The sequence below is a fragment of the Anastrepha obliqua genome, chromosome 1, assembly GCF_027943255.1.
Source record: "Anastrepha obliqua isolate idAnaObli1 chromosome 1, idAnaObli1_1.0, whole genome shotgun sequence".
In the NCBI taxonomy this organism is placed as follows: Eukaryota; Metazoa; Arthropoda; class Insecta; order Diptera; family Tephritidae; genus Anastrepha; species Anastrepha obliqua.
The window spans coordinates 79771261-79786889 of record NC_072892.1 but is presented as its reverse complement, the minus strand read 5'-3'; the positions used below and the strand labels follow the sequence as shown (position 1 = coordinate 79786889).

Sequence of the window (15629 nt, the reverse complement as noted above, 5' to 3'; positions counted from 1 at the left end):
AATAGGCTGAAGAGCGAATCGCTATAAAATATATAGGTATAAAAGAAATCATGAAAAATAATGGAGGCGACTTATTTTTCATGATCTTTTTTATTTAAGGTTTATTTCTATTAAAAGTAGTGTGGCAAACTTATATGCTAAATTTTTCATATAAAAATCGAGAATAAAAAGGACTACCTCGATATGGCAAGATTACATTTTAAAATGTAAAATAACGCTACACTTCAAGGGTTAAAATTTGTAATAACCTATAAGTACATAAAGCCTTTATAAAAATGGAAATTGTATTTGGCCGCACTTTGGCTGGCAATTATTGTAGAGTTAAATAAATGAAACATTCGCTTACCAATAGGGATATCGTGAAGTAAGTCATACTCAAATTCGATACTTTTCTCATTTGGTTTAGTATATAAAGGATTTTGTTTTTAATAAAAGACAAAACAAATCAATAAAGGTCGATTTTTTTGTTTATTTATGATTTTTAATGTTTATAAATAATCTCGGACCTATCCATAGCGACCGCCGTAGCCGCATGGGTTGGTGCGTCATTACCATTCGGAATTCACAGAGAGAACGTTGGTTCGAATCTCGGTGAAACCAAAATGAATACAAAACATTTTTCCAATAGCGGTCGCCCCTCGGCAGGCAATGGCAAACCTCCGAGTGTATTTTTGCCATGAAAAAGCTCCTCATAAAAATATCTGCCGTTCGGAGTCGGCTAGCTTGTAACTGTAGGTCGCTGCATTTGTGGAACAACATCAAGACACACACCACAAATAGGAGGAGGAGCTCGGCCAAACACCCAAAAACGGTGTACGCGCAAATTATATATATATATCCATAGCTGCTTCAAATGAGTTTTAAAAGCAACATCCAGTTGGTCCATTTCTGTTTTAAGCTTAGTTAAATGTATCGAATTACTTTGATAATAAAACGCCGAGAATCTTCAGTCCCAGTTGGTTTTATCAGAAAATACTCCAAAGTAGGTAGGTATCTAGGTGAAATGGTTGAAGTACCAGACTGGGATTCCCCTAGTAGCACTAAAGTGCCGTTTTGATACCATTATGAGACCTCCAACGGACAGATATCCAGAGCTAACCAGAGCTGTTGAAATAATGGAGAATATTGATTGGATTTAGGTTGGCGCACGGCCCCAGGCTGTCGAAGAAAGGAGCTCCCAGTGACCTTAGTCGTCTGGCTGCCAAACTCGGACATTTACAGAGAAAGTGCTCGTTAAACTCCTTCTCTGATCCCCACGACGTCTGTAATGGAGATTAAATGGTAAATCCAGCTTTTCAGCATGAGCGCGGATCACGGGTAAGCACAGCTGCAAGTTTGGAAGTTGAATAGCGTTGCGCCCCACGACTATCTGTGTCCTGATACTCCAAAGTAATCAAATCACATATCTATTCGCTCTAGAAATTCAACGTGTTTAGAACTTCAACGTATAGCGATCTGCATGGCATACAATTCAGTAGTTAGTTAGGCAGTTAGTGCCGCTGCAAATTCGGCAATTTTGTTCATTCACTATGCCACTGACTTAGTATGTTTTCCATGTATGTTATGTATTTTTAAAATAGATTTTCATGATTTATTAATGCAATTCGAATGTACTCGTATTCATATGCAAGGTGCCGTAATATTAATCATCTAATTTTGTTTTTGAATATATTTTTACTAAATAAAAAAATGTTTTGTAGTGATGCAAATCTTTACTTGACCCTTACGCGCTCCATTGCTTGTCTGTTTATATACTGCAGTTGTCTAATTCCGAAGTGTTAAATAAGATTTGCGTACGACGCCATGTGTTGAAATAATATTGTAATAATAAAAATTGAAATAATAAAATAATAAATATTGTATTAAATAATTTTGCGCCACCTTGTGTATACTTGGTGTGTACACCGCTTGTTGGGTGTTTGGCTGAGCTCCTGGTCTGCTCTTTTGACAGATGTCACTTTCACAAGTTTTTTATCTCTCAAAAAATCCTGCGTTGAGGATCGCTCAACAAAACACAAATTATTTATTACTAATTCAAATGTATTGTATTGCCTTCAAATTATACTCTTTCAGAAATAGCAAATTTGAATTGAAATTGAATAATCTAATCATTAAACCATTCTTCAAATGCATTTTTCGGAACAGACTTCAGATCTCGTTCCCAATAATAGCCGTGAGAAATGGTGTGTTATTGGCGTACAAAATCAAAGAATGGTAAATCTGGGCTTCATTCATGAATTGCTCTCTCAAACGTCACATTTTTGCAATTTTGACAGAATATATTTTGCATGTCTAATTCATCTGTCTACCTCTATAAAAATAGTCCCCAAACACTTTTTTCTCAAATTATGCTCGACTTTAACTCGACTCGAATACTTTAGTTTTACTTTGGAGTGATAGTTGAGAATATATTCGCAGATCTCGATGATGATAAGGATTTGTACGAATCTATTTTTCAAATGGGCTGCTATACAATTTTAGTAATACTGGAAAGTTGTTTGTGCCCATCACGATGATTCCTGACGTCGTATTCCTATTACACTAAATGATTCCCTTCCCCCGTAAGACTGTAAGTTAATGCAGAGTTTTCATTTTTTATTTTCATTCATTTGTGTTCTATGAGAGTAGCCGATTGGCACTTTTGTCAGCAGCAAACGCAGACAATGGAATAATGAGGTGATTGAGCTTTGCGGCGGCATAGAAATAGTGCAACGACCGCAATCGATTCGGAATAGATGCAAAAGCTTCAGCGCTGAATATGCGATATTTGCTCGTGATAGCAGAGGAAGGGCAAACCCTACTTTTTGTTGGCGTCCGTTTTGTCCGCCGGCTAGCCCGAGGAAGTAAGGACTGACGCGTTTTGTTAAACTCGGGTAAAATCGCTTTGGCGTTGCTGCGCCATTCATGAAGAAGAAAAATAAGTAAAGTAATTGTTTTATTTGGAATATGTAAAGTAACGAATGGACGCGACTTTAAATGCTTTAAAAAAACAAGTTCCTTAGGTTTCGAAGAATCATTACGTGGTATAAGACAACGTCCCAAAAATTTTATATTTGCTAAGAACTATGTAGTGAATGCTCGGATTTGCATAGGATGTTTTGTACTTTGAAGCTTATGTATGTCTATAAAACGGGCGTATTAAAAACAAAATTGTGTTAAATAATTTTAAAATAAATTTTTACCCTGCAACAAATAAAAAAACTCAACTCAAGTAGTATTGCATTTTTGCTACAAGGTGGCGCAAAACAAATCACCCAATTTCATCTTTGAATAACTTTTTTACTAAATAAAAAAAAATATTGAGAGATGGAAATCTTTATTTTGACCTTTAAGCGCTCCATTATTTAGACAATTATTGCGCTCCATACTGCCGCTGACTAGTTTACAAGTGTCAATTATGATGGACGCACGACGCCATTTGCAAAAATTATGGATCTTCCGATAGGGTGATTAATCTGCGACACCTTGTATAACATTTTTTTATCACTGTGCATTAATCAAATTTATTAATTAATTCCTCTTTCTATTAAAATTTGCGCCTGGTTGCTTTGAATTTGCTTAAAGGCTTCCGGAAAAATAAGTGGGCATGTATCGGCATCTTTTTCTAGTACTAAGGCTTCTCAGTTTTCTGATTTTTTTCGCCTCGAAAATCCTTTAAATCTATCATAGCCTGTCTTCCATTTGAAAAATTAAATATTTATTTATTAAATACAGATTAATAAGTCCATATAACATCAAAGAGTGTAAAATCTTGTTACTAAATCCTCCTAATTAAAAACCTATTCCTTAAATGGAAATGTCTTTAATTCCGAACATCTGTTCAAAATTTGTGTGAATAAGTCGGAAATTTATTGGATTATTGGAACTCGATAATAATTGCTATTTATTCTTCAAAAACAAAAACAAAAAATATATATGCTCGTAGGTTATTAAAGTAATACTGATTCCAATATATCTACTGTACCGGTTTCCAGCAATCGCTTTCGTTAAACCTCTAACAACCTCCGAAATTTCAAGCACTTAAAATTATCCGAATGTTAGGCGAATTTTCTTAAACCTATTCTGGCTTCTTTATCGCCGAAATCGACAAGGACAATTTTATTAATTTTATCCGCCGCAGGCGTCGCTGGTGTAATTGAATAGAAATGTCAAATTTTGTTTACGAGAATTTAATGAAAATTTATTCTAGACGAAAAATTTAAATACCATTTTAAGATGCTTTGTGGAAATGAGCGCGTTGCCAAGATAAATGTGTGCGAAGATTTTTGTACTTTCTTAGCCCACATTACTTTTAATCGCTCCTTAAGACATATTTACGAGTCGAAATGCGGTGAATAATTCTTTACTTTGAAATTTCAATAATGCTGTAACCAACAAGGAAATTAGTTTCTTAGTTTGTTAGTAAAAAATGGTATTTATTTCTTTGATACTAAGTTATTGCAATAGATATTTCAGTTCACATATCCCGGCGAGTTGGTTCCGCAGCTAAAAACCTTTTGTTTTAGGTCCAATATAAATATTTTATATTTTAGCGCCAGATTCTCGTCATCAGATTCACAGTTTTTAAGCAAAAAAGATAGATTTTAGCGATGGAAAAATAGCTGGAGACAGAATTTTAACTAAATATATCACCTGTCAAAAACAGTCTGCTAACGAAATATTCCGAGGATGGGAATTTTCAGGGATTTTTTGACCCGGTATCGAAAATATCGTTCAAATTTATTTAGAAGTTTTGGCGTTGGAGTTTCAGCGATAGCGTATGCTGGAATCCGAATTGATACGTTATAAAGCTAAGATACCACCCACAAAAAAGTTTAATTCTGAAATATCAAAACCAGAATCAGAATCTTATTAAGAAATACTTGTTGAGCTGACGTCACATTTCATCATGGAGTATTGTTTAAATTTGTTTGTTTGAAAGATGCCACTTTAAATAGAAATATTTATGATTTTAGTATTATTTGTTATTCTCTTGGTATTTTCTTTAATAAAAAGTAATCACTACGAATTTCTCAGAATTGCTAGGAATATTTAAAAGTTCAAAAGTCCTATATCGCTCGTATTAATTTGAAAGGAGCTGTAAGGCGGTTGGGTGTTAATATGCGCTATTATATTTATATGGCAAAAAAGGATAGGGTTATTGCACCGGATTGTGGCGGAATGTGATGTGCTATGTGAAATCTGGCCAACCCGTGTCATCGACGTTTACATCAGTGCCATAGACACACAGGTTGAAAGTTATGCTCTGTTTTTAATGGAACTATTTCAGGTACAGTGTGACCAGATAGCAATGATTATGTTCCAGCAGCCGTCAAATAATTCAGTAAGGTTCGCCGATTCATTATGCATTGTTTCACGTTTGCCGAACGTGAGCAAATTATTAAAAAATATTATCAAATTTCAGTTTCAGTTATAAATACCTAACGTGAAGAAAACAAATTCTCCGACAAGACCCATTCTTCGCGCAGCGGCTATGTAAAGATTATTAGAGTCAACAGGAGACAAAAATGCACAAGACTGACGGTTTTGTGCGGCTTATGGCATTGCGGCATAACTGGACCTTATTTCTTTCGAAATGAGGAAAGAGACCGTGACCTTTAATGGGCTTGATATAGAGGGATTGCCTCGGAAACGTCGATATATCTAAGCTGCAGTTTCATGAATACGGTTTTACATGGCATAAAATATTGTAAGAGTGTAGCTTCAAAATAAAGCATCGCTGAGTGTTTATTTATTTACTTATTTTTCTTAACGAGGGTTAATTTAAATTTTATAATTTTATTTAAATGAAAAGTCAATTTAATTCTTAGCAGTAAGTCGTAGTTTGTTGTTCGTTTATATTATTATAATTATTTAATATATGGAAAACAGCAAAATATTGTTTTATAATAAAGGGAGCATTAGCTGTCAGAGCTAATTTTTTCCCTTTAATTTTTATCTGGTCACTTTATATATTATTATGAGCTCCTGAAACTAGATGAACCATAACAATTAAAAAAAAACCTGAGTAAACCGAACAAGACCTTCGAATTTGAGATTATACCCTACACATTCTCTTCATGAGACCTTAGATATACCGATTAATGGTTGTTTCTGAACCTTGAACAAGAATAGTCAAAAAAATGACTTATTTCACGAATTAATGAAAAACCAGGTAATGCTTTCGACAAGTAGCTCCTAAAATGGGCTGAAAGCTTAATGGGAGTAGTAACTATAATAACTGTGGTGTGCCCCCTATATTTAACATTATAATACTTAATATCCAAGCGGTGCATATCTATTTAAACTAAAAAAGAACAAAATAAGCAAAACTAAGTTCAAGCCGTAATATCCTCTATTAAAGAAATTAAGGCCAAAACAGTAATACAAGAAGTGATCAACAGTTGCTTGTGCATAAAATTTGTCTTCACCTACATTATTAGCTAAATGTAAAACTAATGGATACGCTTTTTCCAACTCCATAAAATCTTTGCGATTGCAGCGTTAGGGAAATATAGTATAGTCCAAAAAAAAAAAAAATGCATAAATTAAACCCTTTTGTGTTATTTTAGTCTTTGTCCGATCGCTTTTAGCGAAATTTGATTAACTCAAAGTCTTAAGTCTTACTAGAAATGCAAGATGGACTGGTTTTGAATAAGTATCTACAGGTATAGGATTTAAAACTGAACTCACCTATGAAAATTTATTGTTCATTTGTAGATGTGGTGAATTCAAATTAAGAAGTTCGTTTGTAATATATATGTACTATATCCTTTTTCTTTTCTTTCTGAATCTTATAAACGTATTCGTTTGCAGTAATTCTCACTGAAGTTTTTACACCAGGCTCAATGTTTGGTACACATTCATATGACTGTAAACAACACAGATAAAATAACAATAATCTGTTAATAACAATAACAGCTCAATAAAACGCGTACAGCCATAAATCAAAAGTGGCCGTCGCACAGTCCACTGAACGCCGCCACCGACGCCCCTGCTGCTGCTGCTGCGGCAGGTTGTAATTTTCCAACAGTTGCACTGTAACGTCTACGGTAGTTATGCAGGAAAACCGGGTAGCTGATTGTTCATACCCGATACCCGCAGATGCTTTGTACAATATTTTTGCCTTCAGCCCAGATGCCGGCCGACGATAAAATGCCTAGCTAGGTAAAGAAGGCAAAAATAGTAGTTCGATGACGACGTATGGTTAGATCCCGCCGGTGGATGGTGAACTTTAATGAACTGCGTTGAGTTGCATTGAACTTGAATTCATTTGGTTGATCGGTCAATGTGGCGTACAATTGTGCGCTGCTGCGCTCGAGCTCAACAATGCTCTCGATCTCATAAATTTTCTAAATAATGACAATGTTGACAAGTTTTACTTTTATTTATTTTTGTTTGTCTGTATTTTTCATTTATGCTCGCTCTTCCATAATTATTTTGTTAGTTTAATATATATTGCTGCCTTTAAAATAGAACAAATTGTTTTGAGTTTTGATAGTGGCCAGCTTGATATTGTAAATTTAGCGAAATACAACAAATTGGCTATTACAATAGGTGATTGCACAGATAAGAAAAATACTTGTACTCTTAGGGTAGTGTTCGATAATACAACATTTCCCGTTGGTTTTGTAGTTATTGGAGTTTTTCTTGATGTTTTAAGTTTTTTTTGATTGCACAGAAGTTCGTATCGTATGTACCTCACCTCACGTTTATTTAGTTTTTACACTTAATTCTATTTACTCTTCAATAGTAGTTTTTAATTTTAGCCTAAGCAACACTTTATTTTCAATCACCTTTTTATTTAATTTATTTTTTCTTCCTAAAAATGTAAACATCGTTGGCCTACAAGCATTCTCGCGCGCTGTTGCACAAACAATTTATGAGTAGCCATCAACGGCAATGCGAATTTAAATCGCCATCAGTTAAATACTAAACACTTTGCTAACAATTCATCATTTATTATCAGCGCGCAAGACGTTGGTGCACCTTGCACACCATCAGTCTTCCTATTTGCTACTTCACTTTGCTTTGCTTAAGGAATTTAATAACGCGTTTCAAATTTTTCTGTTGCCAACTGGTTAAATTAATGAATGTGATAGTGCTCACTTTGATACTAATCGGACCGTACGGTTTAGTTAGTTTGATTAAACTTGGAATTGGTAAAACCCGCGAATACGTGCTCAAAGCGCCAATGTTTCTGTTTGACTACTTGGACATAATTCAAATCACAAATATCTGAGCATCAATAAAAAACTCTACCGCTGCTACGCCACTAGCAACGTCGCGCACAATCGAAAACGCACACATCCATTGATATTTATGAGTATATTATATATGTATGTATGAAAGTACACAGTGTGCGCGTATATCGTCTCATCCGCGAGCTACCGCTGATATCCAATTGTAACAACGAGCACGCCAGTGGGTACTGAGTACAAGTATGAAAACAAGAGGTGTATAAGGGAGCGGGACTTTTGAGGGGGTTCCGTTGAATAAAATAAAAATGCATTACATTTATAAAACCACCAGAGAGCAGAAAAAATACTAGCAAAAAAGTTGAAATCGAAAAAATAAAGAAAACCGAAGAAAAATTCGAACAATCGGAGACGAATGTCCGACCCTCTATTGCAACCACATACAAGAAGAAGACAACAACATTGAAGCGCTGCCGCCAATGCTAACCGGCAATTCCTGCTGCCTCGCATGGTACCTCGACCATTGCTGCTCACTCGTACGAGCACAACGAGCTGCCAAGGCAATGGCTTCGGCCTACCAGCTGCAATGTGTGTGTATGAGTGTGCGTATGTGAGGTATGTGGTGAGCAACATTCGCCTCAATTGAAATGATTATAACTTTTTTTGCCCTTTGTTTGCATGCATATGTGTGTGGCTAACAAACGCTGAAAAACCAGAATTGTTTTATGTGTTTTTTTTTTTCGAATGAAGAGTGCAAATACATATTTAGCGCTGAGTACGAATGAGCGAAAATTGGGTTCGATTCTTCGAAGTTATATTTGCCTCTCTGCGGGTTGTAGGGAGCTACATGTGTACACACATATGAATGGTGTTTGATATTTGTTAAGAATTCGTTATGAGATATGCACTTGGTGTTGGTTTTCTCTTCGAATTCCGAACTTTCGAACATCACACACATTCTGTACATGTTTTATTCTTATTGTTCATGCATGTGACGTATACGTATACGTATAGGATTACTAAGCACATGCTTAAGTGTGAGTTACCTGAAGGTGTGCGTTTGAACAAGATCACATTTAATACTTCGATATACACTAATAATAATTCCCCGTGAATGGCCTATGAAGACTTCGAAAGGAACTGCTTCTTATCAACAATTATTCAATTAAATTATTTTCTGGAAGCTTTTGTTTCCAATTTGATGTTGTGGGACTCTTGTTCTTTAATGTGAAATTTTCAAGCACATTTTTTTTTAATTTCAAATATGCGGCTAAAAGTAGTCGAATTAAATTGAATAGAATTTATCACATACATACATGCAGTTCGACAATAGTCTAATGTTGTTATTTTCATAATATTGGAATTCTACAAGTTTCCACAAGAAAGTATTATAATTTATGGTGAATTCATTTTATAAATATGCATTTAATTACGGCGAAATACCTTCGAATGAGTTTCATGCTTTTAAAATTGCTGCTTGTTCTAAATAGGACCGCACTTTGAACTAAATAATTTTAACTAATTAAATTAAGTATGCAAATTTATCACTAGATTTGCTAGGTTACTTTGGGTTGATTGTGACAAAGGCGCCCTCCGCCAAAGCTCGTCATACCTTAAATAATGGAGGGATATTATTATGCAAATACATACAAACATATATACATACATATATACATTCATATGTATGTAAACGTGATAAGAAGTATAGAAAATTATGAGCGAAATTATTAACTCGGCACCATTAATAATAGAGAGTTGAAGCAGGAAAAAACGTATTTATTCTTTTCAACAAGTAGAACCTGTTTGATTTAAATTTCTTTTGTTAAAGTTCTAATAATCGCATGGCCATAGATGTCATTCTTAAACCAAGGCACGAAAAGTAATTTTTCTGCAACTCAGTAGACAATGGCAAACCTTTCAATGCATTTGTAAAGACTTCTCCTTAAAAGCTTATCAGCAATTTGGAGTCAGCATGGAATTGAAGCTGCCTTAGTTTGTTAATTACTTAAGCGCACACTATAAGTTGAGCGAGAATCGTCGTTGCCTCGCTCCTTGTGTGTGCGAAACAATATTATTATCACTGTCAAACCCAACAATTAACAACTATTCGTTCCACAGACGCGCCTTCTGTGCAGTGAATTTTTTTTCGAATAAACTGCTGCAGAATAGGAAAGCTGACAAAAGCACATCGGAAATTAGATGAGTTTGAATAAATTGAAATAAACTAAAGCAGCGTTCTTAATTTTTTAAACTGATTTGTGATTTATTAAAAATACGAAATAATTGTTAACTTTTTTTACATTTCACACAGCATACCTTGCTAAATTTTAGTTCTTTTTTCTAGACACGAAAATTCAGCCAAATACTATGTTTCACACTTAAAGTGTTTCTCGATTATTTATTCCCGCAAGTAGGATTTAAAGATACGTTGTATGTAGCACTATTTTCATTGTTGTTATTTATGTTAATCTTATTAGATATGTCCAATAGTAGGAAATATTCACGGCTAGAAAACGCACTCAGCGTTTAGTGAAAAAAAATGAATAGCGTGTCTGGCACCGACCGACGAAACGACGCACGCCACCAAAAACGCTTAATCGGCAATCAACGCAATCGAATAGCGCGCAAGCTCCCCGTTCGAAATCCGCGTAGGAATTGAGCAGCAATTCTACAAGTCGCCAAAAGCGCCAAATCTATACGTGCACTTGTACAATCAGCGTTGCACCAAAGAGCACGTCTGTCAGTTGGGTTGGCAATGAATGGCGTGGAGTTTCGAAAATCGTAAATCACTGCGCTGCTATGCGGGGCCCACATTGGTGCGAGCGAGTCGGAAAGCTTCAATGGAAATTCGAAAATATTGCTATTGCAGTTACGCTTGCGGTAGACTCCGCCTACTGAGTTTGATTTTAGAGGCAAAGGTGAAAAAAAGCCAATGGCGAGGGCAACACTACGATTGGTGTGAGTGAGAAGGTTTGATGATTCCTTGGACGTTGTTGTTGCAGTGTTACATGGGTTTGTCCGAATGGGGTTGGAAAACAGGTAGTTCTTGCAAGCAGACAGACTATGAATGAGAAGAGTTCAGTGGTAGAATTTTCCTGCTTCCTGGCAGAAAAGCTGGCGTGGTAGTACCAACGTTGCTGGAAAATTAGCCTACGCTGCTGTTGTAGATGAACAAATGGAGGAGTCGTTGTTTGTGCACGACATTAAAGCGCCAGCAACAGTGGGAGCATCAAACAAGATTAGTACTGCTTTGAATGGAAACAATTGTGATGATGATGTTCCTCAATGAAAGCTCTTGAATATCATGATGATTATGATTGGGAGCGTCTGCGGCTACGTGGCATTGTAATGCTTCTAGTATCTGTATTCGATAGCTGCCATTATTGCGTTAAATCACCGTCATATTATTACTTTCCATTATAATTTTATAAAGGCAATAATTTCCATTTTTATTGGCCACAACTCGCTTACAAAACTTTCATGCGTAGATGTTTGAAATCTAAAGATATCTACTATAATTTTTAGTAAACAAAACATTAATAATAACGATAATATGTTCAAAAGTTCACGTCTGAAAGCAAATGCGACTAAACATATTTTGCATAAGTACTGGATAATTTACATACGTAAATATGTAAATAGGTATGCAAGTGAGTGCCACATAACGTTTTAATTTATTTACATGAAGATATTCCGCTATTTTGGCGAATCACCTATTAATTTATTTAAATTTATTTAGATTCGAAAATATGTGGCGCGATTTTGATTTGAGATATTTTATCTTTGTGTAATTGCGATTGAATTTTGTGTGAGGGTCGACATATGAACCCAAACAAATTCCGAGAAAAAATAAATAAAAATAATGCAGGAATGTGTTTTGCAATAGTTTGAGCGTAAGTTATTGTTTTTTCATGAGGTGTGTTTACATTCATATGTGCTTAGTTCCTGGACTAGTATTAATTATTAAAAACTATTTTTAAACATAATATTTTTTTCGTTTTTTTCCTGAGAAGTTAAACACAATTTATTATTTTCCCTTCATAGCTGAGTGTTGTTATGTGTGACTGTCATTCACTTGATTCCAAATTCGATGCTCGCTGGGGCGATGCTGCAACAAATCTGTCATGAAGAAGCTTTCCCCAAAATTACCCGTTGTTCGTAGGCTTCAAAAAGTACTACCGAATTATTTGAAGGTACTTAGAAAAGATAATTCGTGTATATGAATTGGGTGAATTTTGTTCTTTTTCTGTTTAAATATTGCATAAAAAATTTTTTTTCATGGAAACTCAACTATAGCTCAACTATAATCATACCTATGCACCATATGAATAGTATTTATAATAAATCAATCTAAATTTGTATTAAAAGTGATTTAATAAATTTAAATCTAAATTTGTATTAAAAGTGAATTAAATAATTTATTTTGCAAAATTAATCACCCAATATTGTTTTAGAATATCTTTTTACTGCTTTTGAGTGATGGAAATCTTTACGCACTTATTGCTTGTCGTTTTCTATGCTGCTTAATTTAGCGCCACCTATATCGGGTGTTTTTTTAAGTGCTTGAGAACTTAAACTAATAATACAAAATATATGATTCATGGCATTTATTTTTTGAATATGATATCCCACATATGTCCACCGCGACTACGAGTTAGATGGCCCATTCGATCAGTCCATTACATCCAAAAGCTCAAATGGAAAAAGGGCTCTATCAATTCCGTGAACAGATTTATTTTTTTCAAAGTAAATTTGAACAATTTGGAAGTGCCATTCTTAGCAGTCAGACATATGTTTATTAGTAGGCACCAACCTGCTATTGGAACATCCTAAGCTGTCGCGCAAATTTATGAAATAATAAATATTTTGGCTTCAGAATACTAGCTTAAGATTGAAAGTTATTTGCAAAATAAAGACTACTAACTGTACCTTACGCACCTGTCGAGCTGGGCTCCTGGATCAACAATCATCAAAATATTCTCTATCAACAAATAATCGAGAAGTTGGGCACACACAATCCGTTTTATTTCCTCATCATCCCCATAAAATTAAATCTTAATTGTAAATCGTATAGAGTGCTGCAAAGTTGTAAAAAGCGATGGCCCGAAATTCAAGGCAACCATGGCAGTGATAAGAATAATGATTCGCGCTCAAAAGTTGCTGGTGTACTCAATTGATACTAACAGTAGGCAGCCTAAAGTAAAGATTTCAAAATGGGAACCTACACATTCACGAATCGTCATCACTTGAAATTGGAAATTATGCATTTGGAACTACGCACTTGGTCGGGGGCCTTTTATATGTATGTTATACAACGAAAAAATAAAATCTAAAATCAATCAATAAAATTTATTATACTAAATACTCAGCTTCTAAAGATTAAGAACTTTACAATGTTGGTGATAATTGTTACAAATTTGTTAGGTTAAGTTAGTTCATGGTGGTATTCGGTCTGTGCGAGCAACTCACTTAGTTCTTACAGGTCCATTGTGATACTTCTGTGCGTCACGGAAACTTCATTTATTTTTCTTCGTGGAACCATTTTGTGACTCTTATAAAGCGTAGGATTGGTCGCATCCTCAAACCAGACAGTTCTGTAAGAGAATTGAAAATTATTTACCTAGACAACTTGCTGTGATCTTAGCTAAGGCTGGACAATTGCAAAGGAAGTGCTCTACTGTGTCTTCCTCTTCCTTATCTCTACAACTTCTGCACTATTCATGAGAGGAAACTCTTAGTCTCAAGGAATGCGTGCTATAGCCAATGATCGGTTATACATGCGACGGCCTTCGATATATCCTCTCTTGAGAGGCTAAGCAGTTCCCTTTTCTTGTTTATTTGCGGCCATAGTAACCTAGCGCTTAGGCATGTGTTTTCACATACCCACGCCACTAGTATCATTTAGGGCTGCCTGGCGTTCCTGTGCAACCTTTGATCTTAGTATAGCCGCATTCATTGGCTTGCGTATTTAGATACGTAACCGCTTCTTTTACAGCCTCTGCCTGATAGACGCCGCAATAGTCTGGTAGTCGAACAGATAGTTCCAGTCTTAATTCCTTCTAAAATATTCCAGAGCTAAACTTATCGTCTAGTTTGGAATCATCTGTATAATAGTTTAATTCTCTTTCTCTATGGCCTTGTTGTCTGCCAATCTCTTCTTGACGCCTTGTTCGTCATGAAAAGTCTGTCGAAGATGAGTCTAGAAATAGAATAGTCGATTTCTTGTTTGTGACTATTCAGAGGCGTGACCAAACCACCGGTCTTTCCACAGAGTCAAACTTTTAAGTCTAAGCGCCAAGGCGTCAGCCATATTTGAATTATTAAGTAAATTTTCTGAATTTGATTTTAATAAAATTAAGTGCTAATATATGAAGGTATCTAACACGATGGCTGAAAAGTCACGGGCCTAACAAAGAACACAAAGCTAGCTTTATTTATTAATGCAATTTCCATCAAGAACAAAGCAGCCATTCCAGCACCCCTCTACGATTTCAATACCTCTTTTGTAGAACGATTTATCTTTTGCCTCAAAATAGGCATCGGTTTCAGCGACATCCATCATTCGAGCGAAATGTCTTACCGGCGAGATATTTTTAGGTCTGCGAACAGCCAGTAGTTCCTGGGAGCCAAATCTGACGAATACGGTGGATGTGGAAGTAATTCGACGATTGGTGTCTCTACGACCAAGTTTAAAGTCAACAAACCATCGTTTTATTGTCGTTTCTGATGGAGCGGAGTCTCCATAATTCTTTTGAAGTCATTGCATCGCTTCAACGGTATTTTCCCCCATCAAGAAGCAGTGTAAAATTAAAAGACGAAATTCTTTTTAATCCATTCAATAACTCACGAACTAATGAATAGAAAGGTGAGTGCAATAAATCTGGTGCCATCTATGTGTTGGACCCGGGACTTTTCAGCCCATGAGTTATAATTTATTTTTTTTCGTCGGTTTCATTATTATTTCGCATAGAAAATGAAACATACACATGTCTAAGCAATATTTCTTCTCTAGTTTTCCGATCTCCGAACGGTAGCTGGTCTTATTGAGAGTATCCCGCTTAACAGAAATGAACTCGCAAGTTTGAAAATAGCTTGCAAGCGCCGCTTTTGACTGCATATGCAATTATGAAGTAATTTTTCTCGAAGAAAATCCATTCACCATTACCTCGCCATGGTATTCGCCTATTGCAAATAAAATCGGATGATGGCAATATACGATGAGACGTTTCCTGGTTTATTCGAGATAAAAGTTCCGTGGATGAGTTATGCTCTGTACTCACGGCACGTAGTTTGTTCTCTAGGTAATTCGCAAATTACTCTCTTTCGACGCATGCATAATTCATGATTGAACCTCTCCTTCTTGTTCTTTGCTTATTATTATTATTATTTGATGTGAAAATTCTAGATCGACGAAAAGGCACAATTTATAAAAAAGTCTTCAACACATCCGAA

At 35.5% G+C, this 15629-nt stretch overlaps 1 protein-coding gene across 1 annotated transcript in view; it reads right to left on the bottom strand.

Moving 5' to 3' along the window:
- Positions 1 to 10551, bottom strand: part of LOC129252876 (homeotic protein Sex combs reduced) — a 91928-nt gene extending 81377 nt beyond the window's left edge. Inside the window, exons 1-2 of the mRNA XM_054891015.1 lie at positions 10494 to 10551; positions 6673 to 6850 (exon numbers count right to left, since the gene is read on the bottom strand). The gene's annotated coding sequence lies outside the window, so the exon portion shown is untranslated. The remainder of the gene's footprint in view (positions 1 to 6672; positions 6851 to 10493) is intronic.
- Between the last annotated feature and the right edge of the window lie 5078 nt (positions 10552 to 15629).